This window comes from Castanea sativa, chromosome 11, assembly GCF_040712315.1.
Source record: "Castanea sativa cultivar Marrone di Chiusa Pesio chromosome 11, ASM4071231v1".
Lineage (NCBI taxonomy): Eukaryota > Viridiplantae > Streptophyta > Magnoliopsida > Fagales > Fagaceae > Castanea > Castanea sativa.
The window spans coordinates 48,558,874-48,570,244 of NC_134023.1; positions in this window are offsets into that span (position 1 = coordinate 48,558,874).

Consider the following 11,371-nt stretch of genomic DNA (forward strand, 5'->3'; position numbering starts at 1 on the left):
CCTCATGTCAACATTATGGCCTACAATATATAAAAGTGAGCCAATGAACTCTTGAATAGAGACAATTCTGGTGTCCTTTTCTAATATGTGCAGCCTTTTCAACTCACTGCACAGATGCGGGAACACGTGCTTGTCCATGCGAAATGTATTATAACATGTCTGTGGATGTCCGTCAAGTGTCTCCTGCATGTACGACTTCCCTGACAGAATACTAGTGCACATCGGAGTCTTCAAATAGTGTTTTTGGATGTAGTCAATACAGATGGCGATGTAGGCTGTCATTATTTCGTGTTCTACGTCACTGAGTTCGTCATCTGTGTCACAGTCAACCATAGTGGAATCACAACTGCATGGTGATAGACATTGTCAGCAATAGAAAATACGGTATTATGATAATGTTCTTGAAAATATATAAGCTTCCAAATGAATAATAAGATACTGCTCTTCACCAATTTTGTATAGCAGTAGCCCTAACTGCTTGAATAGCAGCCGGAATGTCTGACATAGATTGTGATTATGTCATAATTAAAATATTATATAATTACGTAAACTACAAATAAATATAATACTTGTGTCAACGAAAAAGTTAGCAATGTCATATGAAATATTAGTAGGTTTTTACTAATAGTGCCAATGACTAAGAATTTACAATATTCACCCAAATTTATCCCCAAATCGTACTTCCTGATCACCTCCCTATCCACCATATTTACTCACATAGCCCAGCCACACCTTTGATCATTGTTTATTGTTAGATTTTGTCAAACCATCATCAGGCTTTATCTCAAATCACTTTAAGTGCCCTTCACACCACATCAATCATTACATATGGAGCTTGCAGACACTGCTTTGTCCTCCTCAGTCATTCTACCATATTCATCCTCCTCCAACACAGTTCCTGCACCTAAGGTAAATGTTTAATGTTTGTGTTGAATTCAAAGTTCAAGTTTGCCGTTACTGAAATTTGTTCTTAGTTGCTGTGACCCTCATCTCGAACAGTTGTCCAAAGCCCTTTTTTGAATTGCCCAAAAGGCACGTTCTCTTTGGCTTCTTCTTCAACCAGAACATCAATGAAGTGCTTCTCTAATGGTGGAGGCCATAACTTGAAATCCTCAGCGTCGAATGATGCAGCCATCTAATAAGAGATACACACTTAAGCCATAAATATCCACTAACATGGATAGTAGGCAAGACAGAGTGTACATGATTGCCTAGTAAATTCAGGTTTATATTTTCCTAATTAGTTTTATGATTTCTCAACTTGAACCTAACCCTAAACCAGTAACTGCAAAATAGTAAAATGGTCGTTTGCACATAAAACTCAACCAAACTAGTTGTAGCATTATGTATAAAAGAAAGTGATAGACCTAGAGCAACACATATTGAAGATTAATTATACAACATGGGGAAAAAAATACATTATAGGTATATATAAAAGACATTCTTTTGCAAACAAGTTACATATAGCATGGGGAAAAAAACCAAATCTAGAATCACAATTATAAATTATTTGCATGGAATCAATTATACAGTTTAGATCTTAATTAGCTTCAGGAAGCCCATTTCACAAATTCTAATTAGGTTCAGTTAGATGGGCATGGAGGAAAATTGTGTCCACCATCAACAACAACAATCAACAATCCACAACAACTAAGAACAAATTTTAGTAACAACAAACTTGAACTTTAAATTCAACACAAACATTAAACATTTACCTTAGGTGCAGGAACTGTGTTGGAGGAGGATGAATATGGTGGAATGACCGAGGAGGACGAATCAGTGTTTGCAAGCTCCATGTGTAATGGCAGATGCGGTGTGAAGGGAACTTAAAGTGATTTGAGATAAAGACTGATGATGGTTTCACAAAATCTAACAATAAACAGTGATCAAAGGTGTGGCTGGGCTGTGCGAGTAAATATGGTGGTTGGGGAGGTGATTAGGCCGTACAATTTGGGGATAAATTTAGGTGAATTTAGGGCTGGGTATTTGGGGGTTCTGTGTGTTTATGAACGAGATCAGACGGCCATTAGAACGAGTTATGGGAGATTCGGGTGGGTGTGTGAGATTAATGAAGGATTAATGCTACTTTGGTGTATGCTAGGTGATGCGACATGGTCTGGTGCAAGAGGGAGAGGAGAAGAGCTTCATGAAGACCTGATGCACAGATGCGTGGGAGAGACAAGAGCTGAGATGCCACTCTACACAAACGTGTGGGAGAGAAGAGAGCCATCGATGACATGACACATGGATGCACAAACACGTGGGGGGGAAGAGTGAGGTGTCACTTCAGGTGGGCCCAATGTGTTTCACCCAAACGGTAATATGTGAAACACCATTTGAACAATAGTTGAACACTATAATCTCAAACAACAGTTGAACAACATCAGTTACCAAACACATAAGAGGAACAACATCACTACCGTTTGGTAGTTTAAGCAACATTTTTCAGTTTTTAAATAACATTACACGTATTTCTACACACTTTTTCACCCGTACATATTTCCAAAAAATACAAACAACGTTACCAAACGGCAAGTATACAAGCAGAGGGAAGTCGTTTTATCCAATGAAGTAACTTTATCCAAATCATTGTTTCAATTCCTCCAAAGAAAATTGGAAATATGAACTTATTTGGAAATTGTATCAACCTCCACTTAGAGATCTGATTGTAACATACCCTTCCTAAATATGAGAATATCAAAAGGAAATTTATTTGGCCATAGTTAAACTCAGGTGAGTTTCAAGTAAAAGAAGCCTACCAACTTCAGGTCTAGGTAAACACTTTACTGCCACCAAACTCACTCTAAACCACGAATCCACATGCCCAAATTACCGGGTTAGTAGACTAGATATCACGAATAACTCCCATATATTATTACTAGGTCAAGTTTAATATGGAGTAAAATCCAAACACCCCTAAAATTTAGGGGTAAAATCTAAGTTCTAAAACGTTAAGGTATAAAATCCAAACACTCCTAAATTTCAAGAGTAAAATCTAAATACCCCGAACTTTAGGAATATAATTTGCAATTTACCCTAAAATATATAAATATATATTAGAGACAAAATTTAGATTTAATCCAAAATTAGTGGATGTAATTTGGACTTTAGCTTTTTATTTTATTTATTTTGAGAAGCAATTTTAGTTATTTATTTTATTTAAAGGCTGAAGAGAAATTATTTAGTATTCTTACAAGATATTTGAATTTTAATCACCCAAATCTAAATCCAAATATCCAAATCATGTCATCTAAACACACTATTAAAGCATCAATACCTACATTTATATGTTGGTATATTTTATCATCAAAGCACAAAAAGGTCCCATTACCCGATCTTGCAATTCTAAAAAAATTTACAATTATGCTACGGTACTATCCTAAATTTATGATAGTACTGTAACAACGATCTAAACCTAAATAATATTTTTTATTCCCTATGTAAACAAATCTGCCTCTTTCTCTCTCTTCATTGTCTCATCTCCTCTCTCTTTCTCCAGAATGGTCTAGCCTCTCTATCTCTCACATCCCTCTCTCACGGTGGTGGGCATATTCTGGCGTGGGTCATGGGTCCGGTGTGGGTCTGGCGGCGGCATGGATCTAGTAGTTTTGCCAGCATGGTCCTTTGATGGAGGTGCTTAACCTCGCCTTTGATGATGGGCTGCTCAACCTCACCGATGATGAGCTGCTCAACCTCGCCGATTACTGGGTTGTGATTTTTTTGGCTTGGGTCTGGTGGTGGGCTGTGGTGTGTGGGTGGTTTGAGGGGCTATGGGTTGCTGGGTTTTGTATGTTGTGGTGCGGTGGTGGCAACATTGATCTAGCGGCAATGGTGGCTGGATGTGGCAGTGAGGCATGGATGGGTTGCTAGGTTTTTTCCGGTGGTCTATTTCGGCTCCACCACCACTAATCATCCTTTTTTGGGCAGTGATAGGCATATTTTTTGTGGTGGTTGATTGGCAATAGTGTGTGTTTTTCTTGGTTTGTTTGGACTTTTTTTTGCATTTAGCATTATTTTTATAATATTTTAGTTAGTTGTCTAGCTTACAAAACCATTCAGCAAACTAGCATCTCGAGTGTATAAAACTCGAGTTGCAAGATAAAACTCAAGTTTCTAAGTCTCAAGTTGCAAGTGGTGGCATCTGATGTGGAAAAAAATCCACGTGGAACTCGAGTTTTTAAGACTCGAGTTCCACCATTTTATTTCCCACCATCTATTCTTTTTCTTCTTCTTCTTCTTCCTCTTCTCCACCCAGCGCCTGTTCTTCTCCAGCCAGATCATCCATCCAACATCTGTTCTTCTCCAACCAAATCGTCTTCTTCCTCTATTCTTCTTTGAAGCTCCAAATAGTTTTCCTCTTCCTCTGTTCTTCTTCAAATCTACAAATCGACTTCTTCCTCTATTCTTCATATCTGGTTCTTCTGCTTTTGGTTTTATGGAACTCAAGTCTAAAAAACTCAAGTTCCACGTGGATAAATTGTTCCACCTCAACAGTCCAAACTCAAGTCTTTGAGGCTTGAGTTTTTCACCGAACTTGAGCTTCACGGACTCGAGATGCTAGTTTCCAAAATGGTTTCAAATCTGTGCTTACTAACAATATAGTCTCTGAAAATTATGCTACATGGCAAATATCCCCGTGTGTTTGTGTGTGTGTTTTGTTTGGTGGTTTGATTGGCAATGGTGGGTTTCCCGAATGTGGGTTTGTTGTGTGTGTGTGTGTGTGTGTTTTGCTTGGTTATAGTTATTGGTTGCTTTTTTTTTTTTTTTAGAAAGAAGATAATTCATTAAAAAACTAAACTCGAAGGTCGAACTGAACAAAAGAAGAGATGTCTGGAGGAATAGACTCCATCCAACCCTCTAAAGGAAAAGATAATCTAGTTCTCTGAGCTAAAGCATGTGCTACAACATTACCTTGCTTGCCAATATGAGAGAAAGAACAACTCTGAAAGGAGTTTAAATGAGACAAAATGTCTTTTAAGATGCGCCCACCCTGAAAGTGTGACACGTTCCTATCTTGCAACAATTTGATAACAGTAGAGGAGTCCCCTTCGAAAACAGAATATCGAAAGCCCGTTTCACTAGTAAAAAGTATCACACAACGAGCAACCATTATCTCCACCAACTCCGCTGACTGAGGTTTCACGATTTTTTCTGAGAGGGCAGCCATAACCTCTCCCTCAGAATTACAGATCACCACACCAATCCACGCGCCATCCGACTCCCCAAACATCGCCCCGTCAAAGTTAATCTTCACAAGATTATCGCTTGGGGGCCTCCATATTACTGCAGTTGTTGCACTATTCACAGGGGACATCAGCTGACCGTTCTTAGCTACAAAATTCTACAGGTAGTTACCTGCAAAATCTGCTAATTTGTCTAACGGAACAGTGGCTACTTGCAGGCGAGACTTGTTTCGATGATGCCAGATAGTGAAGCTGTGATTACAAACAGAGGGAATAGCCTCGGTCTTGTCTACACAAGGTGGACCAGGTCAGTAAAAGAACCCTCCTCAACCCGAGAGTTATCCAGCCACCCAAAGCTCCTTTGCCACATATGACGAACCTTCGAACAACCCCACAAAGCATGCATGACATCTTTTGGAGGTCCAGAGCAAAGGTGACATACGTTTTCTTGAATAATGGTCCTTCTTAACAAGTTGTCCTTCGTGGGTAATGAATTTGTGCAGCACTTCCATAGAAAGTGTTTTATTTTGCCTAGGACGTTTAGCTTCCAAACTCCCTTCCACAACTTACTCTGTACTTCCGTAGCAACAGAATCAAGTTCACCTATCCGCAGCTCTTCAGTTAGGATTTTATATTCCGTCTTCACTGAATAACAGCCACTTCTTTCAGCAGGCCAAACCAAGGAGTCGGGTTGGGGAGTGATACACAGGGGTAAGGATTTAATGCTCAGAGCGTCCGGGGGATAAAAACATTGGTCAATCAGACTAACATTCCACCATCCAGAGTTAGGATCTATGAGCATATCCACAGAAGTAGCCGGAGAAAGAACCCTTCTATGGAATAAAATCCTGCCATCATTAGCATTTGGTAACCAAGCAGCTTGGAAGATTTGAATGCTTTTGCCATCCCCAACTCTCCAACGGGCATGCCTTTCAATTAAATTTTTTGAGCGAAGAATGCTTTTCCATGCAAATGAACCCGTGGCTGACCTTGCATCAAACACACTGCTATTTGGAAAATATTTGGCCTTGAACACTTTGTAAAAAAGAGAGTCTGTATCATATGTCAATCTCCAAACTTGCTTCGCTAACATTGCTTCATTAAACTTGCAAAGATCTTTAAATCCCATACCTCCCTCTAATTTTGGCTTGCACAAGACCTTCCACTTCTTCCAATGAATTTTTCTCCGATCTCCCCCTTGTCCCCACCAAAATTTCTAAATAAGCATTTCAATGTCTTGGCAAAAACCAACCAGGAGCTGAAAGCAACTCATAGCGAAAGTGGGGATGGCTTGAACAACAACTTTCAACAACACTTCTTTGCCCGCTTGAGAAAGTAGCTTCTCCTTCCACCCTTGGAGTTTCCCCCACACCCTATTTTTAATGTAGTTCAAGCTAGCTTTCTTATTTCTTCCCACCACCGATGGCAAGCCTAAGTACTTCTCATATTCCTTAATTTCAGCTACTCCCAATAGATTTTTAATGGTCTCTTTAGTGAAGTCAGAAACATTTTTGCTAAAGAAAATGGTGGTTTTTGTAGAGTTAATCTTTTGACCCGAAGCCCTCTCATAAAGACCCAAAAGAGTTTGGATGGCAACCACATTCTCTACCCGAGCCTGCCAAAAAAGGAGACTGTCATCTGCAAAAAATAAGTGACAAATCTTTGGACCAGAGCGGCAAAGAGCAAACCCCTCTATCTGATCATTATCTGCCGCATGTTGAATAAGACCATTCAACCCCTCTGAACATAATAAAAAGAGATATGGAGATAAGGGATCCCCTTGACGAATACCTCTAGATGGAATGATGTGGCCCTTGGGTTCGCCATTTACCATAATGGAATATGTCATAGATTGGATACACTCCATTATCCACCCTACCCATGTAGGATGAAACCCCATTTTCTCCATGACCTTCTTCAAGAACCCCCACTCCAATCTATCATACACCTTGCTCATTTCTAATTTTAGGGGCCACATGTCCCACTCTACCCACTTTCTTCATTTTCATATGGTGGAGAGTCTCAAAGGCCACTAGGATGTTATCCAAGATGGCTTTATCCGGTTGGAAGGCGCTTTAAGATTCCAAGATAATCTGGGGCAACACTCTTTTTAATCTGTTAACCAACACTTCAGAGACAAGTTTATATAGAACATTACAAAGTGCAATAAGGCGAAATTCAGAAATAAATTCTGGGCTTTTTACTTTAGGGATGAGTGTAATAAATGTGTGGTTCAACCGAGGCAATATTTCTTTAGAATTTAAACAAAATAGAACAGCCTTAACTATATCATCACCAATATTATCCCAAAAATGTTGGAAAAAAATTGGAGGCATACCATCTGGGCTGAGGGCTTTTAAAGGCACCATCTGCTTTAATGCTGTTTGACCTCCAATTTTGTAAAATCTTCCACCAAACCAGCATTCATGTCTGCACTCCCACTACATTTGGTGTGTTGGACCACCATCTCCATGTCACTCGGGTTTGATGAAGAGAAGAGATTGCTATAAAAATCTATAATCATGGCTGAAACATTTTCCTCTCCTGAAACCAGGTCCCCCTCCACATCACGGAGCTCAGATATAGAGTTGCGTCGAAAGCGTTGGGACACCCTATTATGGAAGTACTTCATGTGGCTATCCCCCGAAACCAACCAGTGAGTGCGGCTCCTCTGATGCCACATTTGTTCTTCCATACAGAGGAGCTCATTTACTTCGAGTTTTAATTGAAGGAAAAAATCCATATTGCCCCCCTAAAGTGCCACTGCCTCTGCTTTACTCAGCATCTTCTTCTTATCCACTAAGGTCTGAGAGATATTACACATTGAGTTCTTGCTCCATTTCTTAAGTTTCACTTGGCACCTGTCAATTTTTCCCATAACAACTTCCATAGGGGAACCAGAGTGGGCTGCTGCCCAAAACCAAGCCACAATGTCATGACACCCCTCCTTTTCAAGCCAAAATTGTTCAAAGCGCCAAGGGAGCTGAGGTTTCACTAAGATGCCCTTAGGGAGGATCATAATAGGGCAATGATCGGACTGACCACAGACCAAGGACTGAACCTTTGTTGCAGGGAAACGCTCTACCCAATCAGTCGTGCCAACTGCCCTATCAAACCGTTCCCATAAGCCGCCCAAGGGGTAATTCTTAAACCATGTAAACTTTTTCCCATGGAAGCCCAAATCCAACAAACCACATTCATCTAACACCTCACGAAACTTCTACATCTACCCATAAGGGCGAGGACGACCCCCTTTCTTCTCATGAGACTTCAGGAGCTCATTAAAATCACCCCCACACAGCCATGGTAGAGAAAGCTGATTGTGGAGGTTTCTCAACAAATTCCACGAATTGGAGCGGCGATGAGTCTCCGGAGCTCCATAAAAGCCCGTAAATCTCCAAGCTTTATCAATACCTCCAAAAATCACTACATCAATATGATTAAGTGAGGAAGAAACAACCCGTAAATCAAAATCCTTTTTCCAAAAAAGGGCTAAGCCACCCCTATGATTAATTTTTGAAACACCATGGTAATGACCGAATTGTAAAGAATCCCGAATACCTACAAGCCTAGCTTCAACCAGCCATATTTCAGCTAAAAACACAACTGTAGGATCTTGTGCCCGGATGATATCCTCGAGCTCTTGAATTGTCTGCCGGTTCCCAAGCCCGCGACAATTCCAACATAAAATACTCATAATCCTTGGCAGGGCTGGGAACCAGCCTCCGCCAATATTTCTGAATTTTCCTTATCATCATGAGAAACCAAATATTTCTTGTTTGGTAGATCAAGCTGATCAGATTCCACCACCAAAGCTCTCTTTTGTCCTGCATGTGAAAACAGAGCTCTTTGCTACCAGAAGAGGAACGAAGAATACGAGTCCACTTTGGTTCTGAAGTAAGAGAGGCATGCTTTAGTGATTGTTGATTGGAGATATCAATTAATTTGGGCCCACCAGCCACGCGGGCTTTTGACTTCAGAGGTTGCACTTGCTGTGCGAAAGGCTCAGGAGAGGGCCCACAAAATTTTTTAAAAGGTAAAGGTGCAATCTTAAGATTGCTTTGTTCCGAATTATCAAGATGACCCTTATACCCCTCATTAGTATAAATATGCTTGCCACAGGAGCTCCCATCCAACGTTGACCCTCAAAACCTAGAGGAATATCTTCCTCAGTTCCTGAAAGCTCAGTTACAAAAAGGGAGTTTGTAAAAGAAGACATGGAAGAAAGGTTTACCTCAGGGAGCGCATTCCCCAGACCCTGTTTTTTCTCCTTTTTCCACTGCATAGCTTCTGCAGGGGCAGTCCTAGTGTTGCATGTGTTAGGTGGGATGTCAATCAAAGAAGAAGGCTTCTTTTCCACCTTTCCTTCTGCCCCACAAACTTTACCCAACTCATACAACGACTCTGATGGCAGATTTTGCGCATCCAAGGTCTCTACAACCCATGTCGAGCAACGGTCACCTTGACAAGACACAACAGCCACGTGATCCCTTTCCCCAACTTCCTCTTTCCCAGACCCACTGGACTGATCTTATGACTTTTCCAACCTCACTCCGGCCACCCCTCCTCTATGTTCCTGGTAGTCACCTTCACCATGTTTGACCGATTGTTTTGGGTATCTCTTGCTTGGTTCGCCCCTCATCCATGCCCCATATTGAAGGCGTTCCTCCCCCGTTTAAGCAACAACAGGAGGTGTAGGACAGTTTTTAAGGGCATGACTAAGCAGTCCACAATGATAACAAAAGTTTGGGAGTCTTTCAAATTTGAAAAAGACCCACCTGGACTCACCATCTTCAATGGTGATTCTTTTGCCGCGGATGAGGCGTTTTGTGGCATCAATCCGGACTCTCACCCTAAGGCATTTTCCCCAATGCACTCCTAATTCAGGGACATCAACCTCCATGATTGGCCCAAGAGTGGACCCAATCACCCATCCAGTTTCCTTTGTTCTGCTCTTTAAAGGAATATTGAAAATCTGAATCCAAAAGGGCGACCATTTTAGCTCAATCTCCTTTGGGGTTAATTCACCTTCAAACTCTTGTAAAAGTACCAACTGTTTCTCAAAACTCCATGGGCACATGTCCATAATTTTCTTCTTATCTTTCCCATCCCCAAACTCCACCAGAAACAAATCTGCTTCTAGCTCAGAGAAGTTTACCCATTTATTCGTTTTCCACAGCATCCTCAAATTCTTTCTCAAGGTGTCTAAACTTATGCTTCTATGGGTCATAATCTTCATAATAACACAATTTTTTCCTACCTCTTTTGCAGCTTTGGTACTACTGCTCCCAAGTTTAACTCCTTCACCCTCCTCCTCCATGAAGGATAATTTTCTCCATAGTACTTCCAACTCTTCTGCCATGTGTATATTCCTTACGATGTCCACCCTAATAAGATGATGCTGCCTTGTAACCACACCCCCCACAGACCTTACACCGAAGGCCACTCTAACTCTTGCAAAGGCTGTAAGACTAAAACTGCTTCTACATGCTTGTCACACAAGAGCACTAGTTATTGGTTGCTTAAGAGGAAGATAGAGAGAACTAGTGAAAAAAAATAAATAAATAAAAAATTATATTTAAAAAAAGTTATAAAAATAAATAGAATTTAAGATATTGAGTATGTTGTAAAATAGTACGACATAATAGATAATAAAAAAATTTTAAAAAAAACTTTTAAAATGATAAAATTGGATATTTTGCTTTTATAGAACTACGTCATTAATGCTTAATGGTCCTCTCATTCAATAATTTAATGACATGTGTTCAACTTAATTCAGGCAGCTCTCAGGGGGGAATGTGCAGATTAGGCATGTGGATGGCATGAATATAGTAAGTTAGGCATGGTTTGAAACAATAAAGGAAAATAACAACTCGAGTTTTTGAAACTCGAGATTCACATAATAAATCGAGTCTCAAAAACTCGCTTTATGCGCGCTTTGGGCTAGCTGAGGTGGACAAAATGCCAACTGGATCTCGAGTTTTTAAAACTCGTTTTACTTCAGGTAGAACTCGAGTTTTATAAACTCGAGTTTTACTATATCTTATTTTAAATTAAGTATATATACGCATGGAACTCGAGTCTTAGAGACTCGAGTTTTTATGAGTAACTCGAGTCTTATAGACTCGATTTCCTCTGGGCATCTTATAAACACCTCAGCGCGTGGCATTAACTCTCACAGAAACTCA